Consider the following 20,112-nt stretch of genomic DNA (forward strand, 5'->3'; position numbering starts at 1 on the left):
TCAGAGAGGGTACAGAATGTTCTTATGGGGGAGAGGGGCCAGCAAGAGGTCATTGTACACATTAGAACCAACGACATAGGAAGGTAAAATTTTGAGATTTTGAAGGGAGATTACAGAGAGTTGGACAGGTATTTAAGAAGGAGGTCCTCGAGCGAAGTAATATCTTGTTATTCCCAGTGCTAAGAGCGAGTGAGGGCAGGAATAGGAGAATAGAGCAGACGAATGCTTGGCTGAGGAGCTGGTATATGAGGGAAGGAATCACATTTTTCGATCATTGGAATATCTTTTGGGGTAGAAGTGACCTGTACAGGAGGACGGATTGCACCTAAATTGGAAGGTGACTAATATATTGGCAGGGAGATTTGCTAGAACTGGTCGGGAGGACTTCAGCTCGTAAAGTGGGGTGGGGAGGGGTGGGAACGAGGGAGATAGTGAGGAAAGAGATCAATCTGAGAGTGGTACATTGAGAACAGAAGGGAGTCAACCAGTCAGGGCAGGCAGGAACAAGGTAAGACAAATACATTAAACTGCATTTATTTCAATGCAAGGGGCCTAACAGGGAATGCAAATGAACTCAGGACATGGCTAGGAACGTAGTACTGAAATCGCAAAGCAATTTCAGAAACACTGGCGGCATATATTCGCACATAAAGGGACAGCTGGAAAATGGGAAACCTTCAGAATTTAGATAACAAGAATCCAGAGAAAGTATATTCCTGTTAAGGTGAAACTAAAGGCTGGTAGGTATAGAGAATTTTCGATGATTAAAGAAATTGAGGGTTTGGTTATGAAAAAGAAGGTTGCACATGTAAGATATGGATAGGATATATCGAATGAACATTTAGAAGAGAATAAAGGATGTAGGAGTATCCTTAAGAGGGAAATCAGGAGAGCAACAATGGGACATGAGATAGAATTGGCAAATAGAATTAAGGATGATCCAAAGAATTTGAACAAATACATTAAAGAAAAAAGGGTAACTCGGATTAGGGACAGTCAACATGGTTTTATGCGTGGGAAATCATGTCTCCAAACTTGATTGAGTTTTTTGAGGAAGTAACAAAGAGGTTTGATGAGGGCAGAGCGGTAGATGTGATCGATACGGACTTCAGTAAGGTGTTCGACAAGGTTCCCCATTGGCAAAAGATTAGCAAGGTTAGATCTCACGGTATACAGGGACAACTAGCCATTTGGATACAGAACTGGCTCAAAGGTAGAAGACAGAGTGTGGTGATGACGGGTTGTTTTTCAGACTGGAGGCCTGTAACCAGTGGAATGCCACAAGGATCGCTGCTGTATCCTTTATTTTTTGTCGTTTACTTAAATGATTTGGGTGCAATTATAAGAGGTACCATTAGTAAGTTTGCAGATGACAGCACATTTGGAGGTGTAGTGGACAGCGAAAAGGGTTAACTTAGATTACAACAGGATCTTGACCAGATGGGCCAATGGGTTGAGAATTTGCAGATGGTGTTTGTGTCAGAAAAATGCGAGGTGTTGCATTTTGGGAAAGCAAATCTTAGCAGGACTTATACAATTAACGGAAAGGTCCGAGGGAAGGTTGCTGAATAAAGAGACCTTGGAGTGCAGGTTCACAGCTCCTTGAAAGTGGAGTCGCAGGTACATAGGGTAGGGCAGAAGTCGTTTGGTATGCTTTCCTTTGTTGGTCAGATTATTGAGTAAAGAAGTCGGGAGAGCATGTTGCGGCTATACAGGACATTGGTTAGACGACTATTGTAATATTGCGTGCAATTTTAGTCTCCTTCCTATCGGAAAGATGCTGTGAACCTTGAAAGGCTTCAGAGATATTTACAAGGATGTTGCCGGGGTTGCACTATTAGATCGATGGGTGATTGGGCTGGGGCTGTTTTCCCTGGAGCGTCGGAGGCTGAGTGGTGATCTTAAAGAGGTTTACAAAATTATCAGAGGCATGGATAGGGTTAATAGGCAAAGTCTTTTACCTGGGGTCGGGTAGTCCAGAACTCGAGGGCATAGGTTCAAGGTTAGGGAGGAAAGATATAAAAACGACTTAAGGGGCAACTTTTTCACGCAGAGGGAGGTTCGTTTATGGAATGATCTGCCGGAGGAAGTGGTGGAGGCTGGTACAATTGCAATATTTAAGAGGCATTAGGAAGGAAATATGAATAGGAGGCGTTTGAAAGGATATGGGCCGGGTGCTGACAGGTGGGCTTAGATTGGGTTGGGATATCTGGTCGGTATGGACGGGTTGGACGGAAGGATCTGTTTCCATACTGTACATCTCTATGACTCTATGACTCTATATCCCCAACCAGCAATGATGTTTGAATAAAGTTTTCGCTTTTTTACAGATTCGATTGGTTCCACTTCAGTTTCAGACTAATGCATTTCATTGGTGATTATGTACTGCCATTTCTATATCAATGTTCCTCCCTCACTGAGAAATGAAGGATCAGATCAACAATATGTTTAAAGACATTTGTTTTTCAAACCAATTGTATGAGCCCTGAATCACAAAGTCAAAATTAATTGCCAGGATTAATTTGTTTTATGCTTTTGTACATGATCTGTATCGTTGCCTTATGGTTAATTTGAAGCATGATTGCACTAATCATTAAGTAAAGAATGGAAAAAGAAAGGCAATAGTGAATGGAAAGATATCTGACTGGCCAGTTGGAGGAATTATGTATGCGAGAGTGGGATTGAAGCATGTATATCGGATGGAACACCCATTCCTATTTGAAGGAAGCAATGGGAATTTTAAGCAGATAATCCTCAGCACACACCCCTGATTATGAACCTTCCCTCAAACTGAAGGTGATGGGTCCAGTATCGTTGTCCAACTTCATTGTCGACATCATGGCAGTGAGAGTCCTGAGCCATTTGAACAAGATACCGTCTCAAGAATCAGATTAATGTTTATGAGGATAGCACCAGACCGCAAGGAGAAACCGGCCCAATTTGTTTGATACGTCCAAAGAATGAAACATGTGTAAAGGCCACGAACATCTGGGAGTGACACGAATCAGATTGGATTGTGACTGAAATAAGTGGCCAGCTGTCTGGCGAAAGTGGAATATGGCCCGCAAATGAAAATGATCATGAAGATGATTCATCTTTGTTTACTACTATTGTTTTTTCCACGCATTCCTTCTGGCATCGCCTACGTGATCTGGTCAAACAATATTAACTGTATCAGCAATTTCTAATCACAGATGAGGTGATTGGTGGTCGTTTGCTGGGATGGTCAGAATGAGACCAAATTACGATTCAAGTTACAGGTTAAACAGAATCAGTCAAGCAACCTCAGATACATGTACGCTGTGGGTCAGCCCCAACGAGGTTGATTGTGAACAGCAGATCTACTGGGGGCGGAACTTACCTCAGACGCCCGCCCGAGCGACCACTGTTCAGGAACCCTTTCTGGACGGCACTCTAGAAATGGGGACAGGCAGTGGAATTTAACTGTGGAAATATGGCCAATGGGAAGTGTTGTGTCCTTATTGTTATCTTGGGATTAACACAAGGCTCGACAGGCTTGCACTCCAGCCGCCAGAAAATCTCCTAATGCACACGGACGCTCGATGTTATTTTGTGTGGCACACGATTTTGGAACCTTCTGGGAGCATAGCGGATTTAGCCTTCACCAGATAACCAAATGATGTTGCTGTTTGACGAACCAGTCTGGCAGTTGTCAAAATGTTCGAATCACGTGAATGCAACTGATACCGTCTCGAAAGGAATGAGATCGTTTTTGCAGAAAGCAGGCAGCCGAACACCCCAAACGTCTGAATCGATTGGTTTCGCCGCAAAACCTGGTTAGAGACATTTTACGGATGGGAATAACAGACCTGGGTACGATTCATAAATATCAGGGAAGACCCTGCTGAAGATCCACAGTTTGTGGCCTCCAATGGGATAATTTCTCGATACCCAAAACAAAATGTGGGTGATCCCTAGTGGATATGTTTGTATTCCTTCTTTGTTGCACTATTTTAGTTGATTATTTATAATCATAGAGTCTGAGAGATATAATGCATGGAAACAGGCCAAACGGTCCAAATCGTCCCTGCTGACCAAATATCCCAATTTAACCTTGCCCCTTTGCCAGCACCTGGCTCATATCATTCCAAACCCTTCATTTTCACAGAACAACCAGATGGTATTTAAATGATGCTATTGTCCGAGCCTCCAACATTTCCTCTGGCAGCTCATTCCATACACTCTCCACTCTCTGACTGAAAAGGTTGTCCCTTAGGTCCCGTTTATATCTTTTCCATCTCAAACTAAATCTGTGCACTCTAGTTCTGTATTCCCCCATTCCAGGGAAATTACTTTGTCTATTTAGCTTATCCTTGCCGCTCAATATTTAATAAACTTCTAAAGGTCCATGCCTCCGCCTTCGATTCTCCACTGAAAACAGCCCGAGACTATTCAGCATCTCTCTATAGCTCAAATCCGCCAATCCTAGCAACATGCTTGCAAAAGGATACATAACTGTCTACACTTGGGCAAGGAAGGAATGGTCTATATTCTATTACAAACTTGGCAGAAGCCAGAATTTCAGAAAGAAGCTGGCAATGAACTGAACAATATTTGATATATATTCAAAAAAGATGAATTCTGTAAAAGGGTTGCGCTGCTTTTATTGAACGACTTCCTTGACTCATTGGCATTTTACTTGTCGACACCTTGCTTTTATAGAATTACCTCGTATACGTTGTTATGAACATTGTCTAATAATAGCAAATATATTTAGCAGATGAATCAAAAATAATGACTGATGCTGCTGTCACTATAAGGGTGGATAAGTGGGAAATGCTTGCATCAGCTAACCAACACTCTTCAAAGTTTACAGTCGCAGGTACTTTAATCCTAAAAACTAGTAAAGGGTGCAAGTGAAAGGCCAGTTTATAGTCCACATGGTGACTCATTCAGCAGTCAAATTCGAAGGAGAACATGAATGAACGCATGCGATGTAATTCAAAAGAGTGGTACCCCCTGAGGAATACTGGAAGCCCCGGTCTAAGACATCTGTTCAGTCACTGTCCACGAATGGCTCAGGCTAACCCTTCTGGCGTTCATTACACTGCGTCTCATCTTCCTATCGGCGCAATGGATCGCCTGATTACGTCTCGTAAACAGGAATCACGGACTAATGCTTTTCTCTTGGCATAGGTCAACCACTCTAGCTGCTGGAGATATGCCAAATACCCATCCGTCCCGAACTGTCACCAATCCGACCCCTTATGGAATTTAAGTGACATGCAAATTTCATTTCCCCTGCCTTTGGAACGGTTCAATTAGAAATCGAATTAACACTGCAGACAATCCTGTGCTTGTTTCAGTTCACTGTTGTGGCCCTCCTGTCCAGCCCAAATTTTCCCTTCCTCGTGAAATCCATACTGCTTTTTCCCAGTCGCGGAGCCTTCTACCCACGGAGCATTTGTTGATCATCAGTAATTGACCTTTATGCTGAAGATTCCTCAGAGAAGTATACAGCCAATCACATTCTACTGGGTCTGAACTTACTTTTAATCTTGAACAGGTAATAATCTTAGCCGCCTTAAACAAACAACATCACGAGAACAGATAAGTTTTTATACAAGACCCTGCTTCTTTTCTGGTTGTTATTCGCGAAGGCTTGGTTTTCTATCATTTGAATTTACTTTCCGCCGTCATCTGTGGTTGAAGTTGAAACAGTGACTTCAGCGTAATAACGTGGGCCTCTGAATTTTCGGCCCAGTGACATTACTACTCTCAATGGTGTTCTTTCCGTGAAGTGACTTCAGAGAGAAGTACTAGTTCGTGATAGAAATACTTGTAATCCGAAGACTGGCAAGAAGAGAGCTGGAACCGTTCAGTGCGAATTTTATCAGGGTGTAGTTGATGGTTTTTTTCAGCAGAGGCGAGGACTTGGGAATATTATAGAGTTGCTAGCGGACAACACTGTTGGTGAAGAGAACACAGAGACATAAATCCGTTCAGAGCAAAGTGGTCCTTTGAGTTGTAAAAAAACTTGTTCTCAGATGTTTGCGAGTGTGGGCGTCTGAAATTCGGTGATAATGAATGGAGTTCATAAAAGAAACTTAAGACAAGAGTTTTTTGTCTTTTCCAAATATAAATCATGGAATATAATTGAAGTTTAACCTGGTATATGGATTTAATAAATATCTAGATCTCAAGAGACTTCCCAGGAAACCAACAACAGTGAGGATGGGATACTAACCTGCCTGAATTAAGAGCGGTAGACCGTATTTCCGTTATTGTAATGCTTGCCAAGAAAGATAGGAAATACCCAAGAATAATCTCCTGTTGTCCATTGTTGAAACATTCCAGTCCATTGCTTTCAGACTCTGATCTCCCCTCCTCTTGTCTCCGCAGTCAATACTCCTCTTGCAACAATGAGACAACACATCGAATGAAGCCCGTTACAATAGGAGAGCGATAGCCTCCTTGATCTATTTAGAATCCATGGAGACTGAATTCAATCACAGTTGCTGAAAAAGAATTTCCAGTTTAACCCTTTCAGGATAGCATGTTCAGGTCATTGTAGTAACTGGACTGGATTGGATGTTGACATCGATGGCTATTGCTCTCATCTCCTGTTTTCAATTGCCCTAGCGAAGTCGGGGCGAGACAGAATGATGGATGTTTTCTTTTTGCAGGTTATATGATTATGCTGTCCTGTCGGTTTACAATGCTATAACCACCTGACTCCCAACACCTCAAAAACACACAATCAAAACTGTTTCAGTCCACTGAACCCTTCTCCACTGGGAAAAAAAAACAACATTTTTTTTAATAACAAGATACGTTTGCCCTGACCATACACAGAATGTATGCATTTGTCAAGACTTTCCTCTGAATGCTCGAATAAGGCAATATTGTAACTTAAATACTCAATGCGCATCCATTTTGTTCTATGGACTGACAATCATTGCAGTTTATATCTTTTGAAGCAGCAATATGTACATGCTTTGACTTCTAACCAAAGCCAAGGATGGCATTAAAAAGAACTTCTTCATTAAAACCCTGGATTAATGAGTCAGTACCTAAATAAATATGACATTGGCGAGGAGACACAATGGAATGATCACAGTGGCTGTGGAGACTGCATGGGGAGTACAATGATATTCCCCAGTCATCATCACGCTTTCTGACATCTGGAATGACTGTAATGCAAAGCAAAGAAACCGAGGATTTTTGGGTGATGGAATGCCAATCGACAATATGAGCAAAACAAGATAACTTTAAATACAGTAAATAATGTTGTATTTATACACTGTTTAAATTGCTGAGTGTACGGTTTGATAAGATTGGTCAAATCTGCACAGGGAACTCAGAAATAAAAACAAAGACATGGTACCAAAATGCACGGGACGTCATGGTCATTCCAGGAGAACAACTTCAGAAATGTAGTACAGTCCGTGCTAGTGCAGCTATTCTCAGCGGAGTGACCACTGCCTTTGCTGCAATTATTGCATGAAACTCCTAAGATGGCAAAATAGGCCATTCGGCCCGTCACGCATACCCAGAACTTCCAAAGAGCATTCCGCCTATATCAACCCTTAATCCTCATGGCTAGGTACGAACTCTACAGATCCCTGGATAGTATGGGCAATGTAGCATGGCCAATCCACTCAAACCTGCACATCTTCAGACTGTGGAACACGGCAAGAGGATCCAGGCAGACACAGGAAGAATGTACGAGCTCCACACAGATAGGCAGCCCAAGTTGGAATTGATGCGGGGTTCTAGCGCGGTGAAGGAGCGGTGATAACAGCAGCTCCCCCTCCAATAAACCACCATACAGCCACAATGATATGTATTAAACGTTTCTGGAGCTCGAGAGACATGCTTGTTCAGTAAAGCGTTTAGAGTCGTAATCGTTTTCCTATTATTTTGTTTCGTAAGGTGCAACTGCCTCCAAAATGTGCTTCCAAACAAAAATATTATCCTGAGGTTTGAGCAAATACACATTATGGAATAAGCAAGCGTGACTGAGGGAAGGAATATTGGAGATGGTGGATTGATTACGTGTAATCATTCAATCTGTCTTGGCTATGAGAGTAATGGGAGTGTCAGAAAATAAACATACTTCTCTGTTCACAAATCGAAATTTAGATTCTGTTGCAAAGATCAGTCATTACAATGTATGTAAAAGCATTGGAAGAATTTTTAAGTCCAGAAGCTGGGGGAGGAGTGTGGAGACTTGGTTCAGACAATGTTGGTTTAACAGACAAACGGCATGAATTTGTTCGACAAGATTTCAATCTGACAAACGCAATTCCGATGTTTATTTCAGGTTCAGACATGGCAAATGAGGGTCATTCTGTTGAGGCTATCGATATCAATGCACTGTGATGAAGTATCATTTACTGGACGTCAGCTAAAGTCTGATTATGACGTTGGGGAAGAAGACAGAAAAAAGAGAGAACTGGTCACATGGCTATTTAGACTGGACCTAAGGACAATAAAATAACCCAGCCATCAGTATAGGATCGTTGTTCTTTACAACTCATATGAAAGGCTGAAAATGTGTTGGTGGAAAAGCGCAGCAGGTCAGGCAGCATCCAAGGAGCAGGAGAATCGGCGTTTCGGGCATGAGCCCTTCTTCGGGAAAAGCCATGGCTGAAGAAGGGCTTGTGCCCGAAACGTCGATTATTCCTGCTCCTTGGATGTTGCCGGACCTGCTGCGCTTTTCAAGCAACACATTTTCAGCTCTGACCTCCAGCATCTGCAGTCCTCACTAACTCATATAAAGGGTTGCATAATACATCTACAATGAGGAATGATGAGAGTCAATATTAATAAAATGCGTTTATTCAATAGGAAATTAAAAGACAAAATGTATTTCTGTACATTCCAAATTGCAGCAAGTACAATGAGGTCAAAATGTTAAAATCCACTAATAACATTGATCTGCATGAATTGAAATGTGGATTACAAATCTAAGGAAATGGTGGGTTAACTTTATCAATCATAGAGGGAAGCAGATACCAGGTGTAGACAGGAGAGATCAAATGAAACCTTAGAAAAGTATAAAGGCAGGGAGCATATACATAAGAAGGAAGTAAGGAGGGCAAAAACGGGACCTGAGATAGCTTCGGCATGTATAGTTAAGGAGAATCCAAATAAATTTTATAAAAGCAAGAAGGACGAAGATCAGCAAGGCAGCCTATGTGTGGTGCCGCAGGAGAAAGGGATATACGAAACGAATATTTCCCATCAGTGCTTACGATGGAGAAGGACGGGGAAGACATCGAATATGGGTAAATAGATAGTGGCAACTTGATAAATATCCTTGTTACAGAGGAAGAGATGGTCGATGTCCAGAAAAGAATAAAAGTCGATAAATCCCCCAGGACTTGATCAAGTGTACCCTCCAACTCTGTGGGAAACTAGGGCAGTGTGTGCTCGGCCCCTTGATGAGATATTTGTATCATAGGTAGTCACAGGTTAGCTGCCGAAGATTATAGGTTGGCTCAGGTGGTGTCACTATTTTAGAAAAGTGATAAGGTAAAGTTAGGAAACTATAGACTGGTGAGACTGACATGGGCGGTGGATAGATTTTTGGGGGAACAGGATTCACATGTACTTAGATAGGCATGGACTGTTTCGGAAAATTCGGCATGGGTTTGTGCGTGAGAAATCGTGTCTCATGAACTTGACTGATTATTTTGAAGAATTACCAAAAAGTCTTGAAGTTGGCAGAGTGGTAGATGTCATCTATGTGAACTTCAGTAAGGCGTTCGACATGGTTCCTCATGGGAGACTATTTAGAAATGTTTAATCTCATGGGATACTGTGAGAACTGGCCAATTGCATACAGAACTCGCTCGAAGGTGGAAGACAGATGGTGGGTGTGGAGCGCTGTTTCAGATCTAATTTGGTGGCAAGTACGATGCCAATAAGATCAGTGCAGAGTCCACTGCTTTTTTATCTTTTAAGTAAAGGATTTGGATGTGACCATTTGAGGTTTAGTTAGTAAATTCGCAGATGACACCAAAATTGGAGGTGTCTTGGACATTGAAGAAAGGCTACCTCAGAGTTTAATGGAATCTTGATCAGATGGGCTACTGAGCTGAAAGGTGGCAGATGCAGTTTAATTTAGATAAATGCGAGGAGCTCTATTTTGGCAAGGCAAATCAAAGTAGTACTTGTACACTTAACAGTAAAATCCTACTGATTGTTGCTGAACACACAGACCTTGGAGTGAAGGTTCATAGTTCCTTGAAAATGGCGTTGCAGGTGGATAGGATAGTGAAGATGTCGTTCGGTATGCTTTCCTGCATTTGTCAGAGCATTGAGTACAGCAGTTGGGAGGTCATTTTGAGGGCTCACAGGCCACTTTTGGAACATTGCACGCAATTCAGATCTCCTACCTGTCGGAAGGTTGTTGTCGAACCTGAAAGGATTCAGAAAATATTTACAAGGAGGTTGCCAACGTTGGAGGATTTGACCGAAAGGGCCAGGCTGAATAATCTGGGGCTGTTTTCCCTGGAGCTTAGGAGGCTGATTGGTGAACTTATAGAAAATTGTAAAACTATGTGGGGCATGGACAGGATAAGTAGACAAGGCATTTTCCATGGGGTGGGAGAGTCCAGAAATAGAGAGCATTCTTTGAGAGTGAGAGTGGAAATGTGCAAAAGGGACGTAAGGCAGAACGTTTTTTATGCAAAGGGTGGTGCTGGTATGGAACGATCTGTATTTAAAAGGCATCCGGAATAGTATATGTTTAGAAAGTGTTTAGAGGATATGGGCCATGTGCTGGAAAATAGGATGATATTAGTTCAGGATATCCGGTCGGCGTGGACGAGTTGGACCGAAGAATATGTTTCTATACTGTACATCGCTGTAACTCTATGGCTCTAATCATTATTTTATCCACAAGTGAGATGCTGATCTCCCCTATGTGAGTGATCTTCCTCACCGAGATGCTCTACCTCTGTCTTTCACACAGTGTGAGCGTTATCAGTTAAACCTGTTGTTGGCCAAGTCTATTTAAATTAACCCACCTTCTTCCTGGAATATTGGCCCATTGGATTCTGTTTAACTATCAGCAACTTAACACTGTAATATTATCACAGATAAATTATCTGGGATGTCAACCAGTTTCAGCATATTGTTGAAAGGGTATGGCACCAGAAAAAATTCTTGCAGTCTATGGCAACTTCTGGATAAAATTTTCATCATCTTCCTGTTCATCTCGATCTGCCATCATCTTATCTTCTGATCTATCTTACTTCCCCTTCGTTGAAGACCCCTTCCTCCCTCACTCATTCTGTTGTTCCCCTTTCCCTCCTTTCTCAGTTTATCACCTCTCATTTTCTTTCTCTCTTTATCTTTTTCTCCCACTCATCCCCTCAATCTCCACACACTCCCTCTGTCTTCAAGTTGTGCAGTTGAAGAACTCATGGATACTCGGTGGGCTGAATGTCCTCCATCTGTGCTCTAATAATCTTGAGGTTCTCTGAATCACAGTAAAACGTTTTAGTGCCTGTACAGAAAAACTGTCACAGTGTATTATAATAAATTAGCTCTTCCTGTTCTTCTCTCATGTGCAGCTGCATCTACATGCCTGCTCAAACCAAACGGATTGAATGAAATTCAAGCAGTCGGGAGGACATTTCAATATATTCCAGAACAGTATAAGCATGGGGAAAAAACACGGCAGGATAAAAAATAGCAGCAGAGCACAACGCATGTTTCCATGTAGGTCTCGTGCTATTGTTGGATTACTATTCAGTTAGATCTGCACATGCTCTGGACACCCACATCAGAATCACTACAAAATAGATGCTGGAAATTGAACTCATCAATTAAAACGAGCTAGAGTAATGATTCTACTGATAACAATGAAACCATCGTCAATTGTCAGGAAAACCAAAAACGTTCACTTATCTCCTTCAGGGATGGAAATCTGCTATCCTCACCTGGTCTGGCCTACATATCATTCCAGATAGACAACGATGTGTTTGACTCTAAGTCACCCTTTGAAAATGCCCAGCGAGTCATTCAATTGTGCCAATCACAACAAAGCCTCCAAGACATGAAACTGGACGGATCACCTGGAATCGACCGGGACACCGGAGAATATCAACGTCTGAAACATCCCTGCCATCCTGCAAACTCCTGCTGACAAAGCAGAACGAGTACCAATATTGGGAGAGCTGTCTTACAGACGAGTCAAACACAGCCTGGCATAGTCATGCTCACAGAATCATAACTTTCAGACACTCTACACACTTCTCCTCTTTTCTTCACTCTCTCTCCCACATCCCACTCTCTGTTCCCCACCAATCTATTTCTTTCCCTCCTCTCTAACTGCACCTCTCTCCCCTGTCTCTCTCAACCTCCTTCTCTCTCCCCCACCCCTTCTATCCGCATTCTCTCCTTTCCCCATTTTCCAACTCTTCCCCGACTCTCATTCTCCCTCAGTCTCTCTTTCCGCTATGTTCCCCACCTCCGTTTCTCAGTCACCCGCAATCTCTGTGCTCCATTTTCTCTCCCCTCCTCCCCTCTCACTCCCCTTCTTCTCTTCACCTATCTCCCATCTTTCCTCCTTCCTCCCGACCCACCTATCTCTCACTCTATTTGTGTAGTCTCTCTGTCTCCCTCTCCCTCCTCTATCCCCGCTCCCCCTCTCTGCACCACTCTCGGACCTCTACCTAACTCTCTCCTATCCCCGTCTCTTCGCCACTCTCTCTTCTGCTATATCTCAAACCGCTGTCTCCCTCTTTCCTCCCTTTATTCTTTCTCTCCCCGTCACTCCCCACTTTCTCTTCCTCCCTCTCTTCCCAACCGCTATCTCTCTAAGCCCCATTTTCGCTGTCTTGTCTCTTCTCTCTCCCCAAATCTCCCTCGCACCCTCTCTCCCATCCGACCCCTTTCTCTCTCAATTTCTCTCTCTTCCCCTCTCCCCTCTTCCTATTTCACCCCAATTCTCTCTCTCCATTCCACTCTCTCTCATCTCCTCCTTCTAAAACTTTCTCCCCTCTCTCGACAATCTCTCTGCCTCATACCCCATGTCTGTCTTTTCTGCATTCCCTAATCTCCCCCACCCACTTTCGTCCCCTCTCTCTATCTCCCTCTCCCCATCTCTCTCCCCTCACTCTATTTAAGGCTGCCTCTCAATCCATTGTCCCTCTCTGCAACTCCCTCTCTTATTGCCCCTATCCAACCAATCTCTCCCTCTCTATGTCCAAGGCCCACCCGCTCCATCACCTCTCTCTCTCCATGCTCTCTCCCTCTGCATTCTCTCTCACTCACCTCGGTATCTTTCACTCCCCTCTATCTCTCTCACTCACACTCTCCCCCATTCTCTGTCTTCCCATCCGTCTCTCTCTCTCTCTTTACCCTCACTCTCTCCCCCACTCTCCCCATGATTTCAGTCCTCTCTCCGCCCTCTCTGCTCTCTCACTCTCTCCACACACCACTCTCTCCCCACCTCATCTCTCTCCTCCCGCACTCTCTCACTTCCACCCAAGCTATCTTGCCCCTCTCCCTCTCCCTCCCGCTCTCTCTGCACTCCCTCTCTCACCACCCGACTCTCTCTCTCACCCACACACTCTCTCTGACCACGCCCTCTCCGCCCCACACGCACTCGCCCCTTGGTCTCTCTATCCTCCGCTGTCTTTATGTCTTCACCAGCCCCATCTCTACCCCATCCCTCTTCTCTACTCTTTAACGGTCAAACTCTTTGTCTCCACACTCTCTAACTGTTTGTCTCTCCCCATCTCTATCCATATTCCTCTCTCTCCCGTACCCTTCTCCCACTCTCTCTTTCTCTCTCTCTCTTGCCTTCACTCTTTCCCCAACTATTCTCGCTTCTCTCTCTTCGTCTGAACCTCTCTCCCCAATCTTTCCATCTCTCAAACTCTTTCTCGTTCCCAACTCTCTCCACACCCACTCTGTCTCCCATCCACAGTCTCAATACCACTCCTGACATCTCTTGTATGGTCTCACTCCCTGTCCCACTCTCTACCACTCTCCCTCTCCCACACTCCCAAATCTCTCTCTCCACGCAATGTCTCTCCCCTGCTCCGTTTTTGTCTCCCCACTCCCACTTTCTCTCTTCCTCCAACTCTCATTCCACCCAACTCTCTCTATCCAATCCCGACCTCTCTGTTCCTCTCCCCAGAATCTAGCTATCTCCCTCTCTCCTTCTCTCAATCTCCCTTTTCCTCACCCTCCCACTGTCTCTCCGACCAAGACTCACTTCCTCTCTCCTCCCCTTCCGCTCTCTTCCTACGCACCCCACTCACTCTCTCCCCCGGTCCCACGCTCTAATCCCTCTCCGCCAGTCTCTGTCCACCTGGTATCGCGCCCTTTCATTCTCAGCACTACCTTCTAGACCCTCGCACTCTGTGCTCCTCACTCTTCCCACCTTCCATCTCTTTCACTCCCAACTCTATCCACCTTCCTCTCGCTCCCCTAAAGTCTGTCTCTCTCTTTCATTATTTCTCTACCCCTCACTCTCTGTCCCCTCCTTCCTCTCTCTCACGCCACTCTCCTCTCTCTCTCTCTCTTTCTCTCCACTCCCTTTAACACCACTCCCTCTCGCCCTTCCAATCTCTTCATTCTCGCCTATTCTCTCCCACTTCCTCTGTTTCTGCCTCTCTCTCTCCAAACACTCTTACTTTCTGTACCTTTGCCTCTCCTCCTTTCAAACGCCCAGGCTCACCTCCGCAGTCTTCCCCTCTGTCTGATTCCCTCTCTCCCTCCCTCATCCGCTCTGTGACTGTCTTTCTGTCTCCCTCACGCTGCCCTAATTTTCACATTGTCTGAGGCACCCTCTCCCCTTCCTCCCTTTGCCTCTGACTGAATTTCGCTCGCTCCCTCCCTAGCTATCTGACTCAACCTCTCCCGCTCGTCATTCCCTGTCTCTCTGTTGCAGAGTTGGGAGGTATGTGGAGAGTCTGGGGGAGTGGAGAGGACATGCAGATGTGGGACTTTCGAGGAGGGAGAAATGAGGGATAGATAGAAAGGCGAGACTGAGGCACCAGGAGAGTGAGAGAGAAGATGAGGGAGGGAGAGAAGGAAGGAGACGCCTGGAGCGACCTGTGTGTGTGTGTGTGTGTGAGTGTGAGAGAGAGAGAGAGAGAGAGACGGGGGAAGAGAAAGTGACCGGGAGAGGGGAGACAAAGTGAATGTCTGTGGAGAGATCGAGAGAGATAAAAATGATAAGGAAGCGAGGGGGGAGAAGAAGTTGGGAGAGAGTGCGAGAGAGAGGGGTGGGGTGGTAGGAGGGCGATCGAGCGATGGAGAGAGAGAGCGACAGAGAGATTGATATGGTTGACTGGTGATGGGTGGTGGGCAATGGGGTAGAGAGATGAATGCTGCCGAATACCAGGTCGGAGTAGGGGTCCCAGAGGTAAAAGCTAGGACAAATTGACTTAAAACTGTCTCTTGTGCACAGGCTCCGTTCACCTCCCGGGGACCAGGACTTGAAGCTGAGTCTCTCTCTGTCCAGCTCAACCTCTTCAACACTCCGTGCTCGACAGTTTTCAAAGCGTATCTTCATTGTTTACAAATTGAAGTTGTCGACACGTCAATGGGATGGTGCCTCTTCTCACTGGCCACTGAGTTGATAGTAACCTTGAAATGTGGCCCTGAAACCCCCTTATGGCATAAAGCTCGACAAACCAACGCTACCCTAATTCTCAGGTGGCTTCAGGTGGCTTCATTGCGAAGATGCTGAAATGAAATGAGAAAATCCAGGATGGATTGATTAATGAGTGAATTTGAATGATTGATGCATTTGGGCAAAGGCATATTTAAGCACATTCTTCAGCTGCTGCTTGAACTTGGACTGGGTCACGGCATAAATCGCAGTGTTTGTTCAGCAACTAGGAAGCTGCAGCATGATGCCCAAATTCTTCACAAAGGGATGGTAATAAAAAGAGATATCCACAACTAAAGACATCCGGTACTCTATTGAATTCCACCATTAACGTTGACCAGAACAGGATGAACTAGTGCGAGATCACGAACGGTAAAATGATACTTTTTTTAAATTTCTCACTTATGTGTCCCATTAGTGTGAGCTCGGAGGAGACTCGGGCTATATTGGGCTCTAAAATGTGTCAAGAGAAATGGGAGAGTCGGGGTTACAAATTCGTGAAGGAATACGATTGTGACTCAGATAGGAAAGAATCAAGCATCTATTGTGATCTCACAGAACCAGGGGGTGTCCTCCAGCCGATAACACGTCATTAGCATAAAATGCGAGAAAATGTTCTTTGAACAGCTGAGCACAGTCACTGCTCCCGTAACCACAGCCGCCATTTTCTCACTGCAATATATTTTTCAGCTTCTTGCAACAAATCTCCACCAATCATTCAAAGGTGAAAGTGACAGTGAACAAGACAGTTCAATCAGTGGTTACATAAAACAGGACGGTGCGGATATTACACAGATAGAGCTCAGGAAATAAAACTGTTCCCAATAAGCAATGGAAACTTTTCTCTTTATCAGTTCGTGGATAATGACCAGTAGATCTGCCTCTGCCATAGCCCGAGGAAACATCTGACTGATGGAGACAATCCACAATCTTTATACAGCAGGATGTAGATCGTCACTACGTTAACTGTGAGGAAGGAAAACAAACAAACTGTACATCAGCCTTCATGTATAGGCATCAGTTTGATTTTGGACAGAGTGAGATTTTCAAATGCGTCACTGTATTCAAAATATGTCATAAAGCATAATAAATACTCCTGCCCCAAACACAGGGACACGCATCATTAAGAACAGATGGCTTCCAAAAAAATCGCACATACTCGATCACTCGAGAGGAGACACAGGTCACTTCTTTCCTGCTCCTATATCAGGGTTGAAAACGTTACTGCGCCGAGAGGAGTCTCTCGCAATTCCTGGAAGACAAACGGATGTTGCGAATTTCTGTCTTTGAATCTAAATTGTGGTCGATCCTCTGTCATGAAGAGAAATTCGGGGAAAACGTATTCATTCCTTTCAATTTCTAAGGGAAAGTCGGTGCAGTGACTCCTTCTCCATGGAACGGGATCTCTTCCCTCGGGGTTTATGCTTTGCTTAATTCACTGACGTCCGGACTTTCACAAATCATGCCATGGATATAATTCTGCAGGGATTGACGGATATAGAATGTTGTTGGGATTATCAGTTGTATAATGATCCGGGGAATGTCGGTTCAAGAATTTTCCAGGGAAAACCGATTATTGAATATTCCAGGGAATATCAGTCATAGAATGATCTGGAGAATTCCAGTTAGAGAATGTTCCAGGGAACATCGGATATAGAATGTTCCAGGGAATGTTCGTTATAAAATGTTCGGGTGAATGTTGGTTACAAAATATTCCAGGGAATGTCAAGTACAGAATGGGATAATGTCGTAAAGATGAAAACGCAAAGGCTCCTCTGCCCACAAAGATTCTAGGTGAGAATCTTTCCAAAAACTCAATTCAACTGTCTATTTGTACACAAAATGTATTAGATAAAGATTGTTGCTCAAAGATGTGATGTAAGATCCTCTTTAATGAAAATACAAATGTCATCCCTTATTCTGGTACTTCTCCCACCTACTTTTCAATTCTGTATTATATACAAGCTGTGAAATGCTTTCGATATTCTGTTCACAATATCGGTCACCCTGTAGTCATGTCTCCCTAAAGTCATTAACTCATATTCATTTCCCTCAGTGTAGGCAACTGAATTATTGTATATGTTTTGAGAATACAACACACCGTTTGATAGGGCACCTTTCATTCAGCTTTTTAACCCCTTATTCTCTGCTCCATAGTCATTTACTTTCCTCATATCATCCAGTCGGAAAGCAGTCTGTCATCATCATTCTCACAGAAACAGACCTGACGGGTAATGTTCCAAGAAGCTCCATCACTATCCCTGGATATAGTCTGTCCCAAAGGCAGAACAGACCTCCAGTCGTAGGAACACCGTGTGATACACTCAGGACAGGAGTAACACTGGATTTCCCAACATTGATTAGAGAACCCAGGAAATCTCATGTTAACAGGTCGGAGATGGTTAGGAACATCACTTGATGATGCATATTTCCTGTCCTCTACACCAGCCATCGGTCATAACTCAGTTCCCCTTGACGTTGAAAACAAATCGGGGGAAGTCACAGAACCTATTCTCGGGGTGTGAGTTCAAAGTCCAACACCATGAGTGTCTCATCGGGCACAGTACTGACTAAGCAGGCAGAGACCTCAAATGGCCAGACTGTACGAAATGATGGGAAGAGGGAAACATTGTCACCATCTACTTGTCACAGATGGATCTAGCCTTTACAGTACCTGTAAGAACAGCCAGCACACTCTCGTGGAGGGAAGGTCTCACCCTCATACTGAAGATGCCACCCAATCTGTTATGCAGCACTACCACTTGCGAATTCTAAAGGATGTAGGAAATGGAAACTGGGAATCCATGAGGCACCGTGGGCTATCAGCAGCTGTAGCATCGGTGGCCTTCCCTTCGTCATAAAGTCAGAATTGTGCTCTTTACTGATGCTTCCAGAATGTTTACCACCATTCACAAGTACAGCCCTACGGACGCAGGCAATGCAGCTCATCATGAGTTTTAAATAAGAACAGAATTAGGCCATTCAGCCATTCGAGCCTGTTGCTCAGCAATTGGAGCAGACCTTTTAATTTTTCGTGTCTGTTATAAAGGAAATGAAAGGGAACATTCAGCCTTTTAAAGATGCTGCAAAGGATTATGGGGAGGGCTGGTTACTGAGCCGGAAAGCTGGGATAAATTCGACATAATACACTCTTTACCAGTTTAACACAAATTGTTCCTTGCTGTTTTCACAAAGGAAATCCATTTCTTCTCAAAAACCTGTTCCTTGGCTCAAGGATTCCTTGCCGTCCATTTTTATTTTTATTTTCAGACGAGTAATAAACCAGAAGGACACCAATCAGTTTGGATTGGAACAGGGAGTAAAATGATATTCACAGGCATTTTGTTTATACGTGAACAGATGAGACTTCAGACAAATGTGTCATGACTTCGACGTGACCAGCATATTGAGAAGGAAGCGGTCATCTCTCTAGCTCAGCAATTTATTTCGGTCTTGAACTGGTGAGGAGTTCAACAGTGAGCTGTGTGGAAACTCTCTCCCTTCCTGCCTTTCAATTTCAACCTGCAAGTGCGCGTTCCATTTTTCTGTTCGTGAAGGGATTTTGTGTATTGGAATTGTTGCGTACATTCCCAACAGCATAATTTCGTCCAGTTTGAATGGACGGAGTTCTGCCGGGGTTATTTATTCTGTTCTTTGTGTGTCACTGTGCAGTTTTGTGAATGAGTATTTGTCTATTTTAATATCAAGTCGTCAAAGTAACTATCTTACTCCGGGTACGTTTTACACTACAATTACCCAAACAAATTGCAAAGTTATGGTCTTGGCTGCCTGCTTAAGAATATTTTGAGTGTCTGGCATAGTCCATAATAGAGTGACGCAGTGACACTGTGGACAGTGCTGGGGTCTCAACTATTTGCAAACTAGACCAACGGCTTCCTCAAATGGACCAAATGCATTCTAACTCAGATAAGCAGGAATTGAAGTTATAAAGTGGAGGGAGATAATCTCTTATTGGTAAAGCAATGAACATCAATTTGGCAGATGGAATATAACGCCAGTAACTGTAAAATGGTGAATCTTTCAGGAAGAATAAAAGGCTGCATATTCCATAAACGGAGATGGATTGCAGGAATTAATGATGCGGTGTGTACTGGAGGATTCATTCTGACCTGTTCAGACATCAGAAATGTTGCTCCATCGCCCTGATGGTCTGGAAAGAGAAGTTGTTCAGGGTGAGGACCATACGGGTGACTGACTGAACTGGTCCTCACCCTGAACAACTTCTCTTTCCAATCCTCCCACTTCCTCCAAACGAAAGGAGGAGCCATGGGCACCCGCATGGGCCACAGCTATGCCTGCCTCTTCGTAGGATACGTGGAACAATCCATCTTCCGCAACTACACTGGCCCCACCCCCCACCTTTTCCTCCGCTACATCGATGACTGTATCGGCGCCGCCTCGTGCTCCCACGAGGAGGTTGAACAGTTCATCCACTTCACCAACACCTTCCACCCCGACCTCAAATTCACCTGGACAGTCCCAGA

Source organism: Chiloscyllium plagiosum, chromosome 8, assembly GCF_004010195.1.
Source record: "Chiloscyllium plagiosum isolate BGI_BamShark_2017 chromosome 8, ASM401019v2, whole genome shotgun sequence".
Classification (NCBI taxonomy): Eukaryota; Metazoa; Chordata; class Chondrichthyes; order Orectolobiformes; family Hemiscylliidae; genus Chiloscyllium; species Chiloscyllium plagiosum.